Here is an 8,555-nt window from a genome sequence, read left to right as displayed (position 1 = left end):
CACGTAACAAGAGAATGTGCGAGAGAGAACAACAATGGTATTGAGAAGGAAAGCACGGTGAAGGAGAAAAATTTGCCGTTCACTATTTTCGGTGGATAACAACAAGAAAATGGCAGAAGGTAGTCAAATCCCAGTAAAAAATCAAAATTCAACTTTTGAATTTGGATTTGATGCCAGATCAATTCCAATTATGGAGAAGCATGGAACAACGGATCTTGGACGACATGATAATTTGCAAGAATCATGCATGGATAAAAATACTCATGCAAAAGAGGGTGAATGGGTTACAGTTAGTAGAAAAGACAAGAAAAAAGTGGGTAAAGGTCCAAGAGTGGTACCAAAAAAGGCCAACGTAGCAATATACTCTAATTTGGTGAGTAAGAAATTTTGTCTTGAGCCTACTAACATGTATGTTGGATCCTCATCAAATGCAAAGGTGAAATCCTTATCAAATGCAAAGGTGGGGTCTAAGGAAAAGAAGAATTCTCCATCCACCCTTGGCTCTTTGGAAATAGCACAGGTGGCTTTCAAGGATCAGAGCACTCCCTTTTTCAAAGCAGGACACAAAAGGCAACGTCCTATTTCGCTTCAAAACTCACCTATTGAAGCATTGTCAACGGATTCTCGAGCAGAAAAAGAGTTTGATAAAGTCGGTGCAACAACAAATCCGGAGAACCAACCTCAACAAAAGAATGATGGTTCTGTGGTGCAAGTTCAAGAGAAGAAGCTTGGAGAGAGGGGCCCATCAACGTGAGGTAGAAAATTAAACATTCCAATTATTTACTTTATTTTTATGGATTGTGACCATTTAAATATTATTAGTTGGAATGTAAGGGGGCGTCAAATAAGATGTCTCGGGTGCACTGTAAGGTGTTGGTACGAAAATATCAACCAACCTTTTTTTTATTTTGGTGGAAACTCATTAGGTTTGAAACTATGAAAGATTTTTGGGGGAGATTAGGCAATTATCCTGTAGGGATTGTAGATGCTGTTGGGCACAAGGGAGGAATTTGGTTCCTCTCTGCTAATATAAAATTTTCTTGTAAAATTCTTTGGTCTATGAATCAATGTGTAACATTGAAAATTGATGGTGGTGGGAAAAGATGGATTTGTAGTGCGGTTTATAGTAGCCCTCAAGCCGTTAATAGAGTAGATTTATGGAGTCATCTGCTTGATATTGGCTTGTACATTCAGGACCCGTGGGTAGTGGTAGGGGATTTTAATGATATTTTGAGTGTTCACGAGGTGAAAGGTGGTAATTTCTATTCGAATCGCAGTAGTATCTTTGCAAGCACTTTAGATTCTTGTGGTATTTTTGATCTGACAACCTATGGGAGACGATTTACTTGGTTTCGTAAAATTCAAGGAAACAAAGAAATTGTAAAGAGATTGGATAGAGCTTGCTGTACTATAGAATGACGCCTTCTTTTTCCAGAAACATTTATTGAAGTTCTCATTCGTTCTCACTCTGATCATTGTCTCCTCCTTATCCGATGTCAAGGAGTTCCTGTCAAGAAAGAAAACCGACCTTTTAGATTCCAAGCGGCATGGGCGACGCATCCTGATTACAAGGCCATTGTTCAGAAATCTTGGGATAGTACAGATTTTGGCATCCATAGGAAGTTGTTGGGGGTTCAAGAAGCTTCGTTGGAATTCAACTCTACGGTCTTTGGTAATATTTTTATTAAAAAGAGGGAATTGGAGGCTTATTTGAATTGTATCCAATGGAAAATAAAAACTGATGATGATCCAATTTTGAAGCCCAAAGAGGAAGAATTGAGAGCTGAGTATAATCTAGTGTTGGCTCAGGAAGAGTTGCTTTGGTACCAGAAGTCAAGAGATCAATGGGTCCGATATGGTGATAGAAATACTAGTTTTTTTCATATGCAAACCATCATTAGAAGAAAATCGAACAAGGTTCATGGGTTGCTGGTCAGTGATGGGTCTTGGTCTGATGATCCGAAAGTTTTGCAAAGAGAGGTTGTTCATTTCTTCAAAAATATTTTTTTGTTCTACTGAGCCTGTTGAGGTTAATTTCATGGGAAAAATTTCTATGCCAACTCTTAGTCAAGATGCTTGTGATGATTTGTCTAAACCAGTGACAATGTTGGAGGTTAAAAAAGCTCTGGATAATATGAGCTCGTTCAAAGCTCCTGGGTCAGATGGTTTTCAAGTATTTTTCTTCAAGGAATATTGGGATGTGGTGGGTCATGAGGTGTGGCGTACTGTTCAGAAAGTATTCTTAGGGGAGACGTTAAGTCATTCTTTATTGGAAACTTTGATTTTTCTTATTCCTAAGTGCGACCCTCCAACTAGATTGAAAGATTTTCGGCCAATAAGCCTTTGTAATGTTATTTATAAGCTTGTGACTAAAGTGCTGGTTAATAGATTACGACCTTTCTTGGATGAGATTATTAGCCCAACTCAGGGAGGGTTCATTCATGGTAGTGGAGTGCCTGATAATATTATTGTCGCCCAAGAAGTTCTTCACTTTCTTAAGCGGACAAAGTCTAGAAAAGGAGCTATAGCTTTTAAGATTGATTTAGAAAAGGCTTATGATAGAGTTGATTAGAATTTTCTTGAGCACACTCTTAAATCTTTTGGCTTTCCTTCTCTAATTATTTGGCTTATAATGAATTGTGTTCAGACCTCAAATCTTTCCATCCTTTGGAATGCGAATAGATTGGATAGCTTCCAACCTCGCAGAGGACTCAGGCAAGGAGATCCAATTTCTCCTTATTTATTTGTTTTGTGCATAGAGAGATTGGCGTGCTTCATTTCCAAACAAGTTGACGAGGGTATTTGGGATGATGTGGCTGTTTCTAGAGGAGGACCTAGAGTTTCTCACTTGATGTTTGCCGATGACCTCCTTCTTTTTTGTAAAGTGAAGAAAAATTAAGTTCAGAATGTCATACACACCTTGGAGTTGTTCTGCAAAGCTTTAGGTATGAACGTTAACATTGAAAAATCTAAAGCTATTTGTTCTAGAAAAATCTCTAATAGAAGGAAGGAAATGTTGTCTGCTGTTTCTCATATTCCTTTTACTAGTGACCTAGGCAAATACTTGGGGGTGAACCTTAATCATCCTCGAGTTGATAGGTCTCTTTTTTCGAACTCTTTAGAGAAGATAAGAATAGGCTGGCTAGTTGGAAAGGTCGAGTCCTTAACAGAGCAGGCAGGCTTTGCTTAATTAAATCTATTGCTTCTTCTCTTCTTATTTACCAGATGCAAGTGACTCTTTTTCCTACTTCAATTTGTCAAAAGATTGATTCTGTGCTTAGACAATTCTTGTGGAAGGAAAAGGTGGGAGAGCGTTGCTTAAGCTTGGTCAAGTGAAGCAAAGTTGTCACTCCAAGAAAATATGGAGGTTTGGAAATTAGAGACACTCAATGTGTGAATTTTGCTTTATTGGGAAAACTTGTTTGGCAATTACTGCATAATAAAGATAAGCTTTGGGTAAGGATTATGTTAGCAAAATATTTATCTGGGGGTTCTTGCTTTTCACCCAATTTTTCTAATAATGTTTCAAGCACTTGGCAAGCAATTTATAAGACAATCGAAAAGTTTCGTGATGGTTTTGAATGGTGTATAGGCAGGATGTCTCAATCCTTTTGGTATCATGCTTGGCAACCATCTGGAATGCTAGCTCCTTTGGTTCTTTTTGTGCACATTTCTAATTCTCTCTTGAAGTTAGAAGATGTCTGGCACTATGGACATTGGGGGTGGGATATGCTTTGCACAATGATTCCGGAAGAAATTAAACTTGATTTGATGCTCTTTGATCCTATCAAGCAAGCAAGAGATAAAGCAGGTTGGTTTTGGACAAACTCAAATACTCTCACCTACTCGACTAAAAGCGGGTATGAGTGGCTATTGAAGAAGAAATTTGGCTGGAATGATAATGAAAATTGGCTTTGGCTTTGGCGCTTGAGAATACCGGAGAAGATAAAGTGTCTGCTCTGGCTTTGCCTCAACAACGGAGTTCCCATAGCTAACTACCGGTTTTAAAGAGGTCTTGCTACTTCTGATTTTTGTCAGAGATGTTATCTTGCTCTAGAGGATATTGACCATTTCTTTAGGACTTGCCAAAAAGCTTGTCGGATTTGGATTAGCTTAAACTTGGGAATGACCGCTGTAGATTCTGGTTTGGATTTTGTGTCTTGGATTCGGTCTAACCTCAACAAAAATGAGTTCCTCTTTGCAGCGGCCTTTTGGTGGATTTGGAGGGATAGGAACAATGACATATTCCATTAAGATGATCCATGGAGTAGGGAGAAAATTGTTCACTTGGCTAAACATCTACTCGAGATTTCTCCAATGTCATTAGCACCCAAAAACATATTACTCCTTCCTCTTTGCAATATAACCGGGAACCACCTCCGATGAATGTCTATAAAGTGAACTGCGATGCAAGCATTTTTGAAAATGAGCAATTAGCGGGCTTTGGGTGTATTATTAGAGACAGCATGGGAATTTGGATAAAAGGTTGTTTTGCCAGTATGCCTCTTTCTAGTGTTCTCTATTGTGAGCTTCATGCTATTTGGAGAGGGCTTGTTATGACTTGGGATTGCAAGTGCAAAGAGGTCATATGTGAAACTAATAATCTTGATGTATCTCTTCTTGTTTTGCAAGATACAACCAGCATGATTAGGACTGACTTTGATCTGCTTGACAAAATTAAAAAGATGCTCCAGCGTAATTGGACAGTTACGGTAGTACTCATTTAGCGCACAGCAAATAGAGTGGCTGATTTAATGGCTAAGACTACTGCTTTTAATAAGCAGGTGTACTTGGAGTGGTTGCTGTCCCCTAATAGTTTAGATATTATTATTAGAGAGGAGTCATACTCTTTCTCTTAGGTCCTTTTTCTTTGTGTTATTTCCAGTCATAAAAAAATTATTTCAGAAATAATAACTATCCAAATCCTAAAGGTTTAATTACTCTGCAGGTCCCTATAGTTTTACCAAATTTTTAATTAGGTCCCTATACTTTTTTTCTTTTCAATTGGGTCCCTATACATTATTTTTTTTAATTTAGTCCCTACCGTCACAAATCTGTTTAAAATAACAGAATATTCTGTTAAAAAACCGAATATTCTTATAATTAGATTAAAATAATTAATTAAAATCTCTTCTTTTTTTTTAAAATACTAATAGTACCCTTTGCATTTTGTCCCCAAATTAAAAAACCCTAACCAGTCCTAAGTTAGTTTCCTAAGATCTGAATTGAGTTTTTCCTCCGATACACTCTGCTGCCATCTTCCGTGGCGTCGTCCTTGTCCGTTGCTGGGTGGTCATCGCCCGTCTGCATCGTCCACGGGTCCACGGTCCACGGGTGCTCTGCTTTGCTTGTCTGCCTTACCCATTGCATTGCCTCGTCTCGCCTTGTCTCACTGTGCCTTGCCTCGAATCGCCGCTGTTTAACTCCGTCTTGCTTCCTAGATTGGCTCTGCAACAACGTGTGGCTGCTAAAAAATTATGGTAGCGATTAAAATGGTAGCGATTAAAATGGGGATGAAGTAGCAGGAAGAGTATGATGGCGATGGTGCTGCTGTTGTTTCTTCCACACAAAAAAATGGTGTTTGCTTACTATGTCACTGGTCATGAATTTGGCCACGCAACTCATGTTGCGGAGGTAACCTCTCATTTCTCATCCTCATTCTCACTGTCATTGTCGTTCATGATTCATTATTTGGATATTGCATTGCACTTAAGTTTGAATTGCAATTTCAATTTCAATTGCATATATATATGTAGGTGGTGAGGCATCTAATCCTTGCTGGTCATGATGTTCATGTGGTCACTGCTGCTCCTGAATTTGTTTTCACCAACGAAGTGCATTCTCCTTGCTTATTCTTTTGCAAGGTGAGTTTAAATCAGTTTAGCTTGATTCAGGCTTAGTTTGATAGTTGGATCCACTTCAAAATGCAGTTGTTCATGATCTAGATTAGTTGGACTGTATCTAGATATGTTTGTTATGGAATGAAATGCATGCTAGGATCATAGCCCATGTGTTTATTTTTGTGAACAGAAAAAAAAGCATATGCTTTACTACGTGTAATGATAATTGTAATCACCTTGAATTAAACATTGGGTTGACACACACCTTCACCCACCTTCCCTGCATCAATTCTTTGGTGTGAGTTTAATAGTGGATCCGTGCACATATTTTGTAGTTTCTTCAAAGTAGTGGTACTGATATTTTGAATAAGGACAGGATACTAAATATGTAAAATTCTTGATTCTTGCATTGAGTTTAGTTCTAAAGTTTCATAAAGCTAAAGCTTAGCCTTCAACTTGTATCATCTTGGCTTGATAGAAAAACTCAACTCAAAAAAGCAAATCATGGTAAACAGTTATTAATATATACTTAACATTTATGTTGTGCAGACTCAAACAAGAGCAGGGGACCATCCACTTGCCGAGATTAGGCTCAATCGAGTCACGATACATGCTAATCCACTTGCTTGTTAAGTGGTTAAACTTGTCTCAGCAGTTCTGATTACAAGAATAGGGAGGGTAAAGGGAATTCTTAAATACTCAATTTTAACCAATTTTTTTTACCTCTGATTAAGAGAAATACAGAAGTAAATTGTGCATTGAGTTAATTAACATGTTTGTGAGATATGAACAAAGGCATGTCGATAGATACATTTTTCAAGGATTAGTGTAAAAATGGTCATGTTTCTGTAATGTTTAGGACCAAGATTCTTTTGTATTGTGCGTCTTTCTCTTATTTTCTTCTTTTATATGGAATGTTCATGGCTTTTAAGTGTTACAATCTCATCTTGTTTGCATCACCAAGCAAACTTGTACCATGATTAATGAAAGAAGCTATAGAGATTTGTATATGTAATGTCAAACATGATTAGAATAAAGTAATCTTAATGATAGATCTGCTTAGAATTTTGTGAATCGAAGCTGAATCACTCGTTGGCTAATTTAAAAAGGTTTAGTAGAAAAGAAAAACTATATATATACAAAAGGAAGTTTTATTCAGGACTAAAAAAATAATATAAGGAATACAATAGTCTATTAATATTTGAAAGCAATGAATTTATCTTTATCTAAAAATTTATTCCCTATTACTTTGTCATTTAGATTTTTTTAAAAGAAAAATCATTTTCTTCATTCAAAGGAAAAAATGTACACAGATGAATTTTGTAGAAAAACAAAGAATTTAACTAAAGATAAATTTATGCTTTAACTAAAAATATTCTAAAGATATTTATCATCAGACAATTTTAATTGGTTTTTATTTTTATTATTTAGTTTTGTTTTTATAAACTATGAAATCAAGTCCTTGTTTTCAATAACTTTGAATAACACATGGTAGGGATATTTATTAATAGACGAATGTTAATTTATTCTATGTAGAGTAACGAGCATAACGTTTTTTAAAAAATGATTTGCTATTTTTTATGTCGTAGAATCATTAAATAGGAATTATAGGAATATCTTTCATTGAATATTTATAATTTCTCTGAATTTTTAATTAAGTCCCTATACTTTTTTTCTTTTTAATTAGGTCCCTAGGGGTATACAAGTAATTTTACAATTCCCTAACATTTTTTTAACGTTTAACGTTAACAAGGACTAAATTGAAAAAAAAATAATGTATAGGGATCCAATTGAAAAGAAAAAAAGTATAGGGACCTAATTGAAAATTCGGTGAAACTATAGGGACTTGCAGAGTAACTAAACCAATCCTAAATTACAAACAGTTTTCACCCCCAAATCACTATTCCTCCCACAGCCGCCCTTCTAGCCCCCTCTCCCATCACCGTTGTGGGATCGTCATCAAACAACCATCTACGTATTTATTAAAATAATCATCTGGCCACCTAATGAAATGACCATCCAGCATTTGTTAATTGTATATACTTAAACTTAATCTAACAAAATAACCATTCAATTAAGAATTAAAATAACCACATTAAACATTCAGCACATTTGCGAGGTGGAGAGAGTCGACGACAACTAGATTGTGAAAGAGAGAAAAATTAAATCAGAGGTGTTAAAGAAGAGAGAAAAAAGTGCTAAAGATTCTGTATCTTCATTGATTATGGATATGTGGATATATAGCAATATAAACCATAGGCCAACTGTAACACCCTACCATACAGAGTCTTATGCTTAAGTCATAATTCAGAGATGGCAAGGTATTACGACCTCTAAAATAAAAATTTAGTACGTATAGTAGTATGAATGATTGATTATAACTAGGAGCCTTTGTAGAAAAAGGGGTAAACAAAAAACCGCAACTCGAGAGCGTAACACTCCGATCGATAACGTAACGAACAAGGATAACCATCGCGTGATTATATATAAACAGAGGAGTGTCAAAAATAGGAATATCAAGACTCAAAATCTGGCTGCGAAGATAACCGGTCCGAGTATAACAATATATACATATGATAAAATAAGGAAAACCCCAAAGAAAACCCAAAGGGACACAAATACATAAAACCTATTCTCCAAAATCTCCCATAAGAGGAGTCATCACAGTTTGTATTGTTTAATGGAGATAAAAGTATCTAAGCAAAACATATAAAC

At 36.2% G+C, this 8,555-nt stretch overlaps 1 pseudogene; it reads left to right on the top strand.

The window, feature by feature from the left end:
• The first annotated feature begins 5,535 nt into the window (after window positions 1-5,535).
• The window catches only part of LOC110275646 (CBL-interacting serine/threonine-protein kinase 5-like), an 18,655-nt pseudogene continuing 15,635 nt past the window's right edge, over window positions 5,536-8,555 (top strand).

This window comes from Arachis duranensis, chromosome 9, assembly GCF_000817695.3.
Source record: "Arachis duranensis cultivar V14167 chromosome 9, aradu.V14167.gnm2.J7QH, whole genome shotgun sequence".
Taxonomy (NCBI): Eukaryota; Viridiplantae; Streptophyta; class Magnoliopsida; order Fabales; family Fabaceae; genus Arachis; species Arachis duranensis.
This window is presented reverse-complemented; position numbering and strand designations above follow the sequence as displayed.